Raw genomic sequence first — 15,685 nt, 5'->3', positions numbered from 1 at the left:
ATCGGTAGTGTCCCATACCAGGATAGGAAGACCACCCAGTTATTTGATCATTGTTGAGGCCTTCGTAACTTTTTTTGAATAGAATATTCGGAACACCATCAGGAGTTGTTCCTACCTCTAGCAAAATCACCAAACATCGAGAGTCCCTTCCCAACTCGTGATACCAAACGCGTTGTATCTCACCATCTATTCGAGGAAGAACATGTCGTTCTTGAAGATCTTCATCTCGATTGCGTCGTCTTGAAGGTTGTGACAATCGTAATGTCTCATCCGGCAGGTCAGCAAACGAAGGTTCTTAAGTTGAATCCGTTGGTTGTTGGCTCTCCATCTAATTAGCGTCACAAATGTAAAGAAGTTACAAACAAGGATAGGAAATTGAATGTTATCTTGCCTCAATCTTGTCTCTTTTATAAGAGAGATTTTCATCTTGGTTTTGATGGATGTCGTTGATGAAAAAATTTGACTTTAGCTGATGCATTTCCTAGATTCCTGGATGGCTCTCATGTGTGTTCACTAATATCATATCCGCGCCAATGAACAAGGTATACCAGCTTATTTCGGCGCCGCCTTGAGTCTAATATCTCTTCCACCTCAAATTCTTCATTATTATCTACTTCTATAGGAGGCGATGGCATTTGTCTTCTTCCTTGTATATCCACTGTCTTATATGGTTCAAGAAGAGACACGTGGAATACAGGATGGATCTTCATTGACTCCGGTAGATGTAACCGATATGCAACTGGGTTGATCTGTTCAGAAACAGAAAAGGGGCCAAGCCTACGATAGTCCAACTTGTCACAAGGTCGAGTAGTCTTGATATTGCGATGAAGTAGCCATACCTTATCACCCACGTTGAGTTGTGGTTGCTCCTTACGATATAGATCTGCGTTTATCTTTTGTCATTCTTGAGCTTCCTTCAATTGCGTCTTCATTATTGCATGTAACTCTGACAACCGATTTGCCATATCTTCTGTTGCAGGATTATCAACTTTTGAAAAATCAAAAGCATCAAGTCGTGGATGATAGCCATAATTGGCAAAGAAAGGTATTTGTTGCGTGGAAAAATGTACCGTATTATTATAAGCAAACTCTGCCAATGGCATAAGGGTTGTCCAATCATCTTGTTGGTAGTTGATGGTACACCTTAAATACTGCTCGAAGACTTGGTTTACACGCTCTGCTTGTCCATCAGTTTGAGGATGGAAAGCCGAAGATAACTTTATGTCCACTTTTAAAATCTTGAAAAGGGTCCTCCAAAATCTCGACACAAATTGAGTTCCCCTATCTGATATGATATCTTTAGGTAATCCATGATAGCGATAGATATTATCAATGAAAAGCTTAGCTGTTTCTTCACCTGTGATAGATTTTGTACGTGGCACAAAATGTGCTATCTTGGTGAAACGATCTACTATCACAAATATAGAATCATAAGATCTTGAGCTTGGAAGATCTGTGATGAAATCCATAGAAACAGAAGACCATGGTTGTTCTGGTATAGGTAATGGCTGAAGAAGTCCATAAGGTCGATGACGAGGAATTTTTGATCTTGAACAAATATCACATGATTGTACAAAGTCTTTGACTGACTTTCACATTTGTGGCCACCAAAAATCTCTTGATATGAGTTCCAAAGTCTTATTATATCCAAAGTACCCTGCTGTTGGAAAGTCATGACATGCTTGAAGAACACGTAAACGTGCTTCTCCTTCTGGAACATATAGGCGTCCTTCAAAATATAATAGATTATTCTTGAACTCGAACTTAGAAGGATCATGAGACTTGAAAGAATTATTCTCGATATCATAAACAAGAGGGTCTGAGGACATACTGGACTGGATTTGCTTGAGAAAAGTTGAATCAACAGTCAATGTTGATTTCATTGCTCGGAGATGAAATTGCTCCGGTTTCAAGAGGACCATTCTTTGTTGCTCAAAAGCTGCATCTCTGTCTTTTGGTATAAAATAAAAACGTCTAGATAGGGCATCAGACAAACCTTGTTGTTTTCCTGGCCGATAAGTGATAATAAACTCGAATCTTGACAAAGACATACTCCAACGAGCTTGACGACGATTCAACACGCGTGCTGACATGAAATACTCGAGGTTCTTGTGATCCGTATACACAGTGACTGGACTAGAAGCGCCTTCTAGATAATGACGCCATTCTTGAAAGGAATCCACGATCGCAAGAAGCTCTTTATTGTGGATCTCATAATTGATCTTGGCTGTTGAGAATTTTCTTGAATGAAAAGCTATCGGATGAAGTTTGTCATCTGTTCCCATTTGTGATAAAACTGCACCCAAGGCAAAATCGGATGCATCTGTTTCCATAAAAAATGCCTTAGAAAAGTCAACACGATATAAGACTGGTGCAGAGACAAACGATGTCTTCAAGGCTTCAAATGCTGCTTCCGCTTCTTGATTCCATTGAAATTTATCTTTACTAGTCAAGCGTGTAAGTGGAGTTGTAACTCATGAGAAATCTTTGATGAAGATTCGATAGTAATTGGCAAATCTCAAGAAACATTGGACATCTCTTACTGTCCTTGGAATCTTCCAATCCATGATTGTTTTGACTTTCTTAGAATCCATCATGAGACCATCATTTGAAATGATGTATCCTAAAAAGTCAACTTGAGTAGTGTGAAATACACACTTTTCCATCTTGGCATACAATCCTGCATCTCTAAGTTTTTGTAATACTTGACGAACATGTATTTCATGTTCTTCGACGTTCTTAGAATAGATCAGGATATCGTCTAGATAGCAGACGACAAAATTGTCTAAGAATTCACGAAATACATCATTCATGAGATGTTGAAAAGCAGCTGGTGCATTCGTGAGTCCAAAGGGCATGACATTATATTCGAAATGTCCATACCTGGTTCGAAACGCAGTCTTCCATTCATCTCCTTCTTTGATCCATACTAGATTATATGCTCCTCTTAGATCTATTTTTGTATAGATCTTAGCTTGATTCAACTGGTCAAGGAGTCTTCATATCAAAAGTAATGGATACTTGTTCTTGATTGTGATCTTGTTGAGTCCTCGATAATCAACACACATTCGTAAAGATCCATCTTTTTTCTTTATGAATAGAATTGAAGCTCCTGCTGAAGATTTTGAATGGCGTATGAAATTCTTTGCTAAATTCTCGTCAATATATGTCTTGAGTTCAGCCATGTCATCTTGCGATAAACTGTAAATTGGTCCAAATGGTGGCTGAGTTCCTTCCTTGAGGTCGATTGAACAATCATATGGACGATGCTCAGGAAGAATATCTGCATTCTTTTTCTCAAAAACGTCTTGATACTCCTGATATTGACTTGGAATGCCACTTGAAGTCTTTACGTTTTCAGAAATAGGTGCAGCATAAATAGCAAAAGTTGATCCTTCTTTTGCTGCGTGTATAAATGCTTTTGCACCTATCAGTACGGGTTTTACTATACTAGACTTATAATTTTTTACTTGGTTGGTAGAACTATTAATAATGCTCTGGGAAAAGTCAAGTTTACGCAAATTCCAATCTATTCGAGGGTTATATTTTTCTAGCCAGGATAAACCTAAAATAACTGGATTGGACGGGGATTTAATTATGTTAAAAGCTATGTAGCTATCATGACCGTCTATTGTTACTTTTATAGGATGAGTTTCATGAGTGACATCTCCAGAAGACAAGGGACGACCATCTATGACTTCTACATGTACTGGTTTAGGTTTCTGTACAAAAGGTATTTTACGACTTTTAACAAATTGTTCATCTAAAAAACATGCTGAGGCTCCCGAATCTAATAAAGCAGAGGCTTTGTAATTCTTAGGTCCTAAATATAAGTCTATTATAAAACAAGGAGAGGGTTCTGAGGAGAGGATAGGACCTTCATTAGGAATTGTACAAGGTTCCAGCTGCACGGTCCCTATTGTAGCTGGACGAATCCGTTTTTCGACATGTTGTCTTCTTTGACCGTCGTACCCCTCATTTTATAGTTGCGTCATTTCTTTGGACAATGTTGAGCAGTGTGCTTAGGTTCTCCGCAATATAAACATAATCCTTCTTGACGACGACGAATCTTTTCTTGCTCAGTTAGGGGTTTAAAACGTACCGCGTCAATTTGCATGTCTTCTACTTCCGAATGTACGTTTGGCAAAGATGTTGATGTTGCCATTGAGTAATAACGTTGAGGTTCCCGTGAATGATTCTCGGATCGAAATTCAAAAAGTCGATTATCACATTTTACCGCAAAATCGATTGCTTGACTCAAAGTTTGAGGATCAGGTAAGTTGAGCATCAATTTCTTTACTTCGTATTGCAATCCATAAAGAAATTGATTGATGAGTGCAGCATCATCCCACTTGATGTCAATTGCAAGTTGTCAAAATTGTGAAGCATACACTGTTACTGAGCGATTTTCTTGTCGCAGAATTCAGATCTTATTTGTTGCAACACGAGTTGCATCGTGTTCACCATACATAGATCGAAACTCCGCCAAAAAAGCTTCCAAATTGTCCAATATTGAATTTCGTTATTCATGAAAAGACGAAAACCACGATAATGCAGAACCAAAAAGTAGAGTGTCAATAAACCTGACTTGTGATCCTGGAGTTGGATAGCTTTGCGGTTGAAGTTCAATTGCCAATTGTACTTGATTGATGAACCCTCGAAACTTTGATCTCGTACCATCAAATTTCTCAGGTAAGGCAATTCTTGGTTCTCTAGTGCTTATAGGGTGTTGTACAATTGGAGAAGGAACGTGATTTGTTGTAGATGTTGAAGCAGCTCCGATCATCTCTATATCCCCACTTTCTGCCATTCTTGTTCTTTCCTGTGTTGATGAATTGAGTTGATGCATTGCAAGCATTAACTCCCTCATTTGCTCTTGCATTTGTGCCATTGCACTCTTCATTTCAACAAGCTCTGCCATAATGACACTAAGAAGAAAAATTTGTTTGATACTGCTCAAAACAAAAGAAAAGAAAGACTTGATAACAAAGAAGATACTAAGAACAATATCAGTTTAGAAGTGGGTAATCCGCAAACTTCTAATACGCTTATGCCTTGTCAAGAGAAAGGGGTAATCCACTCTTACTCAAGAAAAACAAAGCTCTGATATTGTAAGTACACTCTTGTCAATCTGTCAAGGACAAGAACTCGATGAAAAAACAGTTCAGACAAGTAAGCCTTCACTCAAAGAAAAGTAACAAAATATGAATAATAAGTATGTATATTGAAAAGAGAAACTAGAATGGCTATTGCCAAAAGACAAGAAAACTAGAGACCCTTGAAACTAGACTAGAAGCAAGAAAGGAGTTGACAAGAGTGAAGAAGCCTTCACTCTTGTCTCTATATATACTATCTAACTAGGGGCTACGTGGCAACGTTCTATAGGACCTCCAATATGTGTTGACTTTGTAGGACACATGCCTTGACTTACAAGGCAAGTTTTTCTACATGTGGGCCACATAGTTAGCTTGATCTTCAAGCTAACAACATGTGTGGCACATGGCCAACTTGTTGACCACGTTTCTAATCCAAAAAGTCAATTAAAGACACCTATGAAGTCAAAGCAGCGTCTAGGAAGTTTCTAGGAAGCTTCTATATTAAATATTATAGAATTAACTTACTTTTGCCTACTTTTACTTACTTCTACCTATTTCTATATGTAATTATTAGCTTACATGATTATGGCCGTGACATTATGTGTACATGTAATCAAAGAGAAATTTCAAGAAAATTTATTCTTAAAAATAGATGAAATCAATCCATTTTTGTATTTAACAATAACTATATGATTGTCAAAATACAAGGTTGCTTTAAGAGAATAAAACAAAAGAGGTAAAGATTAATGTAATAAATATACCATAAGACACTTAAAGTGTTTATTCAATGGTATAACAAATACTTGAATACTATTCTTATTATTAAGAATAGTAAGTACAAAGTATTTTCACTCTACTACTAAAAGAACATCCAAAGTTGTTTGCATTAATTGACAAATATATCACTTAGGTTAGAAATCCTCCATTATAAAGGAACCAAGGTCAATTAAAAAGAGCTTTAAGGTGACAATGGTCTAGCCAACATATCACTTGATTTAAAGTATTAACACATTAGGAACCTTTTCAATTTAAAATAATAAAAGATTTATTATTAAATCCTAATAATATTGGATCTTCTTTGCTTAAAAAATATCAAATTTTCTACTTACGCAAGTATATATGGTTGCAAAAATGAGGCCTTCTTCTTTCTAGCTATGTAGCAATATTCTATATGATTTCCAACATGTGTTTAACTTCCAAAAAAAGTTCTTTATATGTACACCATATAGCCAATTTCTACCACAAGTCACCAATATGTGCAACATGTGGTGAACTTGCTGGCCAAGTTTTCAACCTATCAATCACTAACAAACATATATGAAGTCAAATCTGCATCAAGATCTTTCTTGTTTATAGACTATCCCAATTTTATTAATACCACACCTTCCCTTTCCATCTCATGATTCACTTTGTATCCATCTCCTATCTCCAACCTTGTTTCCAATTCATATCCCTTCTTCCCAACCCAACCTCCTTTGTTCTTACTATATCTTGATTCCATCCTACCACCTCCCCCTCTTCTCTTAAGTTTTGGGCTTTTTGCATACATAAGTAGAACTTAGAACCAATTGTAGTACCAATTATATTGTGGAGTATTTTTATTTTTTTTAAATGTGAAGATAGTGGAATTGAAAATTAAAAATTTAGAATTTTTTTAAATTTTTATCATTTTTATTTAATACATTAAATTTTCATTAAAAAAAACAAAACTATGCCTACCTAATACATTTAGTAGCTATTACTTCATTACTTATTTCTTTATATTTTTTATATTGATGAAAATTTTACATCTAATATTTGAAATTTTTTAAAATTTTAATAATATTAAAAGAATAAAAAAGAATTGAAATAAATTATTTAACTATCAATTTCTTGGAATATAAGTTATTTATTTTAATCAAAAAATAATAATTTTAATTTTAAAATTATTTATTTATTTATAGATATGATTAAATTTAGATATAAAATATTAAAAAATCTGATAATCAGGTTTAAATTTTAAATTTAGAGTAAAAATATTTATAATCATTTATAATATTAAGTTTATAGTAATCCAATCTTATTATCTAAATCATAGTATAAATATTTTTTAGGTGAATAACAATAAAATCCCGTCAAAATTAAATAAAATCTTAGTATGAATTCAAAATTGTTAAAATTTTATATTTGATGAATATTTTATAAAAAAACTTATTATTCTAAGGATTGTTTCTAAAACATCTATTATAAAATCCAAATTTTTCTTTAGCTATTATACATATTAAAACAAATATTTTTAATATATAAATTTAATATACGTATAGTAAAAAATTTATTAAAATTGATTTAATGAATTTTTAAATAATACTAATCAATGAAATATATCTAGTTGATTTATGGTTTTAGATCTAAAATAAGCTGAGTGGAAAAAATTCAAATATAACAAGAATCATAATCACAACATTTTTTTAATTAATATTAAGTATATCTAAAATTATACTTTAAGTTTTATTTGTGTACTCAAAAAATCCAAAAGTTAAGAGAGAGGAGAGGTAGAGTCAGGACGAGGTCGGGGTGGAGTTGGGACAATGTGGGGATGGGGAGGTCGAGCTAGGAATGAAGGACAAGGGCTGGAAATGGAGAACAAGGGTTGGGAACACGATTGGAGATAGGGAACGAGTATAGAATGAATCATGAGGTGGGAAGGGAGAGTGTGGCATTAATAAAATTGGATTGTGACTTTAACAACTCCCTATATATATATATATATATATATATACATATATACACACACACAATTTATATATAAGAACTTGTAAAAAAAAATCTTACTTAACCTTAGCATTGATTTTATATTAGATACTATTCAAGAAAAAAGTTATAAATACTAAATTTTTAAACATTAAAAGAATACAATACTTGATATTTTGTACATATCTAAAAATTAAGAATACTATTTTTAAATTTTTACTAATTAAGTAATGAGTAGAAAACTTATTAAGTACCTCCACTAATTGCAACTTTGATAATTTTTTTTTTGTTGAATGAATGATGTATTGATATGTTGTCAAATTGCTTGGTGGATAAAATGACAAAAGATTAATTAGTTGATAAGAATTAGATTAGATCTCTATTACAAGTTGTAATTTTAAAATTAAAAATAATTCTAATAAACAGAAATATATTAATTATTAAAAGTAACTTTTTTAAAAAAGAAGCAAAATTAGTCTTACTCCACTACTTTCAATTTGTAAATCAATTACTTTTAAATAGATTCTTAAATTTTGAAAACAATTAAACAATAGAATCATAGACAAACACAAATTGAGATAAGTATCAAGAGGTTTTATACAAAATATTCAAAGTTAATCAAGTTAAAAGTCTCTCTATAACTTTCATTGAAAATTGGAAAAAAATTGGAAAAAAATCGTTTTGTGCATTTTTATGCATTCTATGACCAAATTCATGCGAAGTTTTACAAATGCAAGTATGTCTTATTAGGTCCTTTAAACCACAATTTTTTATGTAATTTATTTTATTTTGTGAAGTAATTCAAACCAGCAGTGAAGTTCTTTAAAATACTTGTTTATTGTTCTTATTTTTAAAAAAATCAGAAGAGATATTTAATTGTTTTTTACTTTTTATTTCCGCTTACTGTTAAATTTACTCATATGTTGAAATATTTTTGAAAATGACAAGAAAAGAAAAGAAAAGAAAAGAAAAGAAATATGTGTAGACTGAGAATTAATAAATATATTGATGAAATGCACTTTCGTAATGGAATTGCAAGATTGGGTAGTTCAATTTATACCAACATGAAGAAAGACATAAAAGAAGTTCTCAACATCACAAATCATCACAAAAGAAAAGTCAGAAGAGATATCAAGGGCCATAATTTTACACCAAAGTGCACATCAACATCATCCATACTTCCGTAAGTAACTACATTTAAAAGTATTGACAAATGCTCCAATAATAACGTGTCAACGTGATACACTACATTGTACATGCAATGATTGTTTTAGCAAAACTCATTCTCTTTCATCAGTCAACAAATCACATAAAATACATAGATTTTTCATGGATTTAAACTCTACATTTTATGATTGAACATACGAAAGGTACTTGCACTTTATTAGACCACAAGAATATGATGTATACTCATGTTAATCCAGCTAATTCAATCTACAAATGCGAAACAATGGATAACATTCTTCACTCAGCTTGATTGGAATAATTTCAACTCGAATGAAGCAAAATTCTAGAATAGAAACTCGTCTTCAGAATATGCTCCTTATTGATATATCAACCAAACCATGTTGTTGATCTCATTGTCCAGCGACACTAATTAGCATATCTTTGACCTCTGGTAAATACCAACTAGATTAGAACCTTTGCACAACATTGATGTTGAAGTAAGGTAACACCAAAAGAGAGCCACTGAGCCAGGTTGAGGGAATATAACATACCTGAGATGTTAAACTTGACTATTGTTGCAGGACAAGGGTCTAATAATGCACAAGCTGCGATTAACTAACACAATTATTATCCATTGATGAGACTACACCCATAGAAAGAACTCGTATGAGTTAGAGTTGTTCTGAACACTATCTAAATACAGGTATGCACGAAGGTAGAATCGTACTGACAAGAAGAAGCTGACGGGATCTGATAGCGCAGAATAGCTGCGCACCAGCTGCCCCTGCTAGGGAGCAATTGGAGTTTATCAAAACAGTTTAGAATGTGATGGCAAGGAACGCTTACGAAGAAAGTATTTTCTGACGCCAAGTTGAACTATTTGGGGCAACAAATCGTGTCAGATGTCTTGTCCATGGTGCCGTGATAATTGGACGTTACTACAACTTGGAGGTGCTGCTTCTGTTCATGCGCAACAGTTATTACTTAGGGTGAAATGGCTTCCACATGCTTCGCTGCAACAATACATGTATCGGCGGTTCCGAGCAGATATTTACCAAGTTATATTTAAGTACGTTACCGATTCATTATTTGTGACATTTTGATCACGAATAGAGCACGCTCACAAGGCAACCTCAGACAACGATATGCAACAAGCTTGATTGGGAGGTTAATGTGATTACCGGCGTGCATCAGGCGAGGTAGGTCAACAAGGGTGACTGCACTGATTGACCATCGTGCAAGCTCATCACCCGGATGCGTGGCCAAGCGTGAGAACCCAAGTGATGGATACTACATGTGATATGCAATAGAAAGTAGCATGATTGTCAACGCTGCCGAAGACGATGTCGTGGTACAAAAAATTATCATCAAAAGTTCCAGTGCGAAGGATACCATCGCTGATTATGAACCAGTTCTCTACAGAGTTAAAATACGAATGTGAGAGACTCTTGCTACATCACCCAGCCAATCCAAGGGAGTTGAACCCTTCCAACCACAACACACATAAGGTGATTGGTGTTGCCTGTCAACAAGGATGTAGAAGGCACACTGTTTGCCACCATACTGAACATAAACAAGTTTTAAATTAGCCAACAGTGGACGAAGAATCTAGTAATGTGTAGCTGCAGAGCCTGACGCACCTTTAACATGAAGTCGAGGTGTGCCATTAACCTTCCGTCAGCAGGCAGGGTATACGCAAAAGGAATGTACAAATACCTCAGGCACTTGTGAAACGACAACCACAGCTCACGGTAATCTCAATGTTCAGTACAACATAATTAATTCATGGTCACAGAATTTGTAGACCTCAAGGTGACACAGTACATCATCCTGTTGAACATCGAAGCCACTCGGAAAAAATGTCAAGCAAATCAATATGCTCAGCCTCATACCATCAACATGCAGAACGAATACCCAATATTTAACAACCTGTTAACTGCAGAATTCGGTGAAAAACATGCAAAGATACAAACAATTACACTAGACTCTACCTCCACATCCTGAATGTCGAGTCATAATCATGTACAATTGGGCTATCAGACGAGGATTAATTTACTTGAATCCAGGTACAGCATCTCAGATTCCGGATGGTGCAACTAGCTAATGCAGCTTAGGTCCCTTGCTTGCAAAACCTATCTTGCGGTATCTGAGTTTCACCAACCGCCATTGCTGTCTTCCCGTTGGAAGTTGTAATCAATCGCCTCGTCATGTAATGCTGAATGATTGTCCACACCCACTGCACCGGAGAAACCTGTATCGTTAAACCACCATCGTCCCTGCTCCCGACAGTCCCACGTAACAACGCTTCCTGCTGGCTTCAAATCCGCATGTCGACTACAAAGCTGCAGCAGCCTGCATATCCTAACTACTATTCCATGCTACGATAGTCTACACACACTAATCTAAATAGGAACTGAAATGAAATTTAAGGACTACAACAATCTGAAATACAGCATGTAGTACAAATGATGGTCGGGCTGCGATGCACATGAGCCTATACATTGAATTCAGAGTTCAGTGGTTCTACTTAGGAGTCCACCTTGCAAGACTGAAACTAGTTGAGGTAACAAATACGGGCAAGTCTAGAATATATGTTCAGCAGTTCACACAGATTGTAGTGTAAATCTGAAAAATCGGATGAGATACCTTCGCAAACTAGGATGGGGTAATTCACAATGCGCTGGTTATAAGATGAAGGTGAAACGAAAAAGGTAAAAACTGGTATAGACTATGTTGCGGACAAGTGGGTACACAATAGAGTAGCAAGGTACATGAAATTGAATGCGAAGTGCCAAGTAGTGAACTGTAGATAGACGACGCAAGGTAGGTACAAGGAATTCTGTGATGGCGGTATGCTCTCTTGAAGCATGTAAATGGCCATCCGAGGGAAGGAGACTATGGGAACGAACGTAACTAAAAACGCTAAGAACTTTGATGGAATAAGATTGGATAGATAAGAAAGAGAAAAGGCTTGGCGAACGGAGTGGGGAGAAAGCACTACTACCTTGCATGGTGAGGATATCCTTCCTTGATCAATATGCGCTTGATTGACTGCACGATCGTAGCAGGCGACATCATCGTGCACTGCATGTATCAGCAGGGTTACTCAGATGTGCGAATGCAGCGAAAAAACAGTCGGTGATTCACTCGTTAATTTGGGTCATGCAGTTGAGCCGTGACTTGCATCACGCCAAGGTCACCCAGTGATCGACGGGTGGATGAGCCCTGTGTTGGCCATCGACATCCTCTATTACCTTTGAGGTTTTATGGCTACCAAATAAATATTGGTATCATGTATTGAGTTGAACTGTGTTCCGGTTATAACGCGCTGATTATCTTCAATTGTGGACTGATTTATAATATGCACTCTCCAAATGTACCCCATGTGTAGCATCCCATGCGTCAATCTGCTAATCCCGTTGTGCTGCGCTGGTTGCACGCGCACCCTCGACAGCACGTTTCACAGAGAAACATCTCAAGATACCCGTATCAGTACATGCCAGTTAAGTTTGCAAACAAACACTGCAATCAACCAACAACACCAGCGGGAGGAACTGCCCACCCCGCACCACGAAACTTTTTTTTATTAAGGGTAGACCCGCCCCGTAAGCGCACCCATGAGGACAGGGTCATGCGACACAGTCAGCATGGTAACTTCCAGTTCAACCATGGCTAGACTGCATCCGTCAAAACTTGAGAATCAACACCCTCGACAGAAAAAAAAAGCTGTCGGAGGTGGTACATGACCATTACTGCTCATTACCAAGTATCATACTGATACTGCTGAGACTTGTACGTGTAACCTGAAAATGTAAGAACGTTTCTTCAAATTAGCAAGGACTCGCCGTAATCAGGTGACATTTTCAAGCATATCAGAACACAGATGCACATTCCTCACAGAGGCAAGAATAACCAGAAGCCAAAGCATCTTTCGAACCATGTGCACATGAAAGTTCATCGACTCACCAGTGAATCTTCAGTTCACCCTTTCGCGTGTTGAGCGCCGATGCATATGATTTCGCACAAACCAACAGCAAGGCTGCAGTGAAAGCGTTCAATCACGAACGAATCGGCACACGTATCCATTCTCAACCTCATAGAAGTCTCTGAGGTGAACCAGTATCTCCCTTCCACACCATCTTGGACACACCTGCTTCGCATCATCCATGCCGTAAAATATGGACATCTCGCTGAAAACCATGCCCGCCTTCATCTTTCATCCAACACGAAGGCACGCCTCCTTCAATATGTGAGACTCTTCTCCTACTTAGAAAAACTCCACTCCATGCACGGCGTGAAACCCTATCTACAGTCTTCCCCCTCATACCCTCCATGTCGAGCAGCACCAAAAAGCTACACCCGCTCCGACACAGCAAGAGTCAAACAGACGCAACTACACGCACTCCATTCACGTGGGATACAACGGCAATACCACTCTGTCGCAAAGGCACGCGGACAATTGTAGTCTACGACGCGTGAGGCTCAAGGCGAAGTGCGGTGCAGGATAAGGAATGGGTCACCATAGAGAAGCGTTCAAAAAGCATCGTGAAATAGATGGGCTGACGAGAGAGGAGCCTATAACCACATAAATCGCCAGATGCCGTCGATCTGAGGCCCATCACCATGAGGCCCAGCTGTAGCCGTAGATGCGCGCCACAAGGCACGTCGGAAGAAATCCCCCATAGCGGAATCCAAAGCAGTTCCCGGGCCTACGCGCCGAAGTCGGCTGAATCGCGGCCGTCCAAGTAATGCGCGGCTACGATGGCGCGTGGAAAGGAGCGCCAAACAGAACAGCAGTTGCGAGGGTTTTTCCATGAGACCATGCAGCTGTGCAGTCTTTGCTGGCAATAAAGCCGGAATTACTAGCGAGAATGATGAACGTTGTTTCACACCATGCAAATCGTACATCCTCTGTGTGATACGTACAGATGTGAGTCACAGAGGAAGTTCAGCGACGCTTGACAACTGTCCAATACCGGTGTAGCCGGTCGCCGTTGAGTAACTGACTTTCGCGTCCAACTTCTGATCCCGGTCACTAGTCTGTACATTCGTCCATTGCTGATAAGGATCGTGTTCCCTGTCGTTTTAAGAGTTCGCGTCTTGGGAACAACTCGGGGATAGCGTTCTCAGGCTCCGAATGGACAAAAATACAATCAATAATTTATGAGGTGGATGTGGCCAAGCACCACCGCCTCATGTCGCTTGGTCTAATCTTAACTTGGGGATTGGAGGATTAATTTACATTTACTTTTGAGAGTGGAGACAATATGTCTTCTACCACCAGGAAATTCTATTATTGTTATGAAATGGCAAAAACATGTGCATAATATAATGATTTTTTGAGTTTTGTCCTTAATTGCATGTTTAATTTACATCATGAGTAGGACCACTACAGGTAAGTAGGAGTAGTATTTGAATGGTTGAATATTCTTCTTATTATAACCATTTTTAAGGTTATTCTAGTTTTAACCGTTTTTGTCTGTTGTTTATTGTGGTAATCTTTAGTGACTCTTTACAAGGCCGTTACAAATACATTAACAACACCATGTTGTGACAGGAATTGTTTTATACAATACAAGAATATGAAATATTTGCATTTCTTCTCTTTTTTTTTGATAAAATCTAATTGTTGAACTTCCCTGAAATCATTGAATATATTATACCTAGCATGAGCATAATAATAAATATTTATGTGATGCAAAGTACATATTTACTGTTTTTGAAATACATAAATAAACTAATCAATAAAGTTTTATTTTATTTTATTTTATATTTTTTTGTTTTTGTTTCGTGTGTTTTATTGTACATATTATTATTTCAATAGTGGGTTGCTAATGCTATCACATTTTTTTCCTATTGCTACCATAATTATTCTTATTAATTTATTAATTGTTTTTTATTAACACTCTATACAATTTTAAAAAAAAACAACAAAACAAAAAAAAAATATTATTAGGATAAGAAAAAAAAAAAGTATATGTATGTATATGTGTGTGTATATATATGTATATATATATATAATGTTGAGTGGGTGGCAAATTGTAATAGCAATAGCAAAAACTATGGTGACATGCAATACATGGCAATTGTGGTGGCATTAGCAACATGTTTTTAAATATATTTGTGATTTATAAATGTATTTATATTTATTGGTAAATTTTATTGTGCACTATTTTTATTTTTTTTTTGGCATTTTAAATCATATGATCATGTTTATTTTTAGTTTCATTCTCATATTTGAATTGTTTATAATGCCACTAGTTTGAGTTGTTAGTAAAAGTTTGCAATTATGGCAAATGCACAGCTCATTTATATAAGTCATAATACACAATAATAAGTAAGATGTCAAACTACATGAAAGTAAGTGTATTCACTTTTCATTCTGTTTTTTTTATTTTTGATGTTATGTTACAATCCAATGTGAAGGATAAAAACATATTTGCAGACATAAATGTTCACACTACTTACATAAAACTAATATAAGACGAAAATGTAATTATATTTCATTTTTTTTTATGTAAATATATGCACAAATACACATATTTTTATAGTTATTTTAAAATTGCCATATGCTTCTAAAATATACTCTGCCGTTCACCTACATGCCTCATTCTTGTACATATTTCTCTATGGTTGGTAATGAGTTCAGAAATGTAAGAATGTATTCTTCTTCGAAATAATTACAAAGACTT

At 36.1% G+C, this 15,685-nt stretch overlaps 1 long non-coding RNA gene across 3 annotated transcripts; it reads right to left on the bottom strand.

Moving 5' to 3' along the window:
- Positions 1-9,173: 9,173 nt before the first annotated feature.
- On the bottom strand, positions 9,174-13,810 carry LOC112290421 (uncharacterized). Of its 3 annotated transcripts, XR_016505997.1 has the most exons (5): positions 12,960-13,504; positions 10,634-12,796; positions 10,175-10,409; positions 9,840-9,953; positions 9,174-9,441 (listed from the first exon to the last, which is right to left on the bottom strand). It is a non-coding gene; the product is annotated as an uncharacterized LOC112290421 (long non-coding RNA). The 3 variants fall into 3 exon arrangements; XR_016505996.1 differs by lacking the exons at positions 9,174-9,441; positions 9,840-9,953; positions 10,175-10,409 and having other exon boundaries at positions 10,914-11,229; positions 11,998-12,796; positions 12,960-13,810; XR_016505995.1 differs by lacking the exons at positions 9,174-9,441; positions 9,840-9,953; positions 10,175-10,409 and having other exon boundaries at positions 10,914-12,796; positions 12,960-13,810.
- Between the last annotated feature and the right edge of the window lie 1,875 nt (positions 13,811-15,685).

This window comes from Physcomitrium patens, chromosome 13, assembly GCF_059467195.1.
Source record: "Physcomitrium patens ecotype Gransden chromosome 13, ASM5946719v1, whole genome shotgun sequence".
NCBI lineage: Eukaryota > Viridiplantae > Streptophyta > Bryopsida > Funariales > Funariaceae > Physcomitrium > Physcomitrium patens.
Note: the sequence above shows the minus strand (reverse complement) of the source record. Positions and strands in the feature narration are given on the sequence as shown.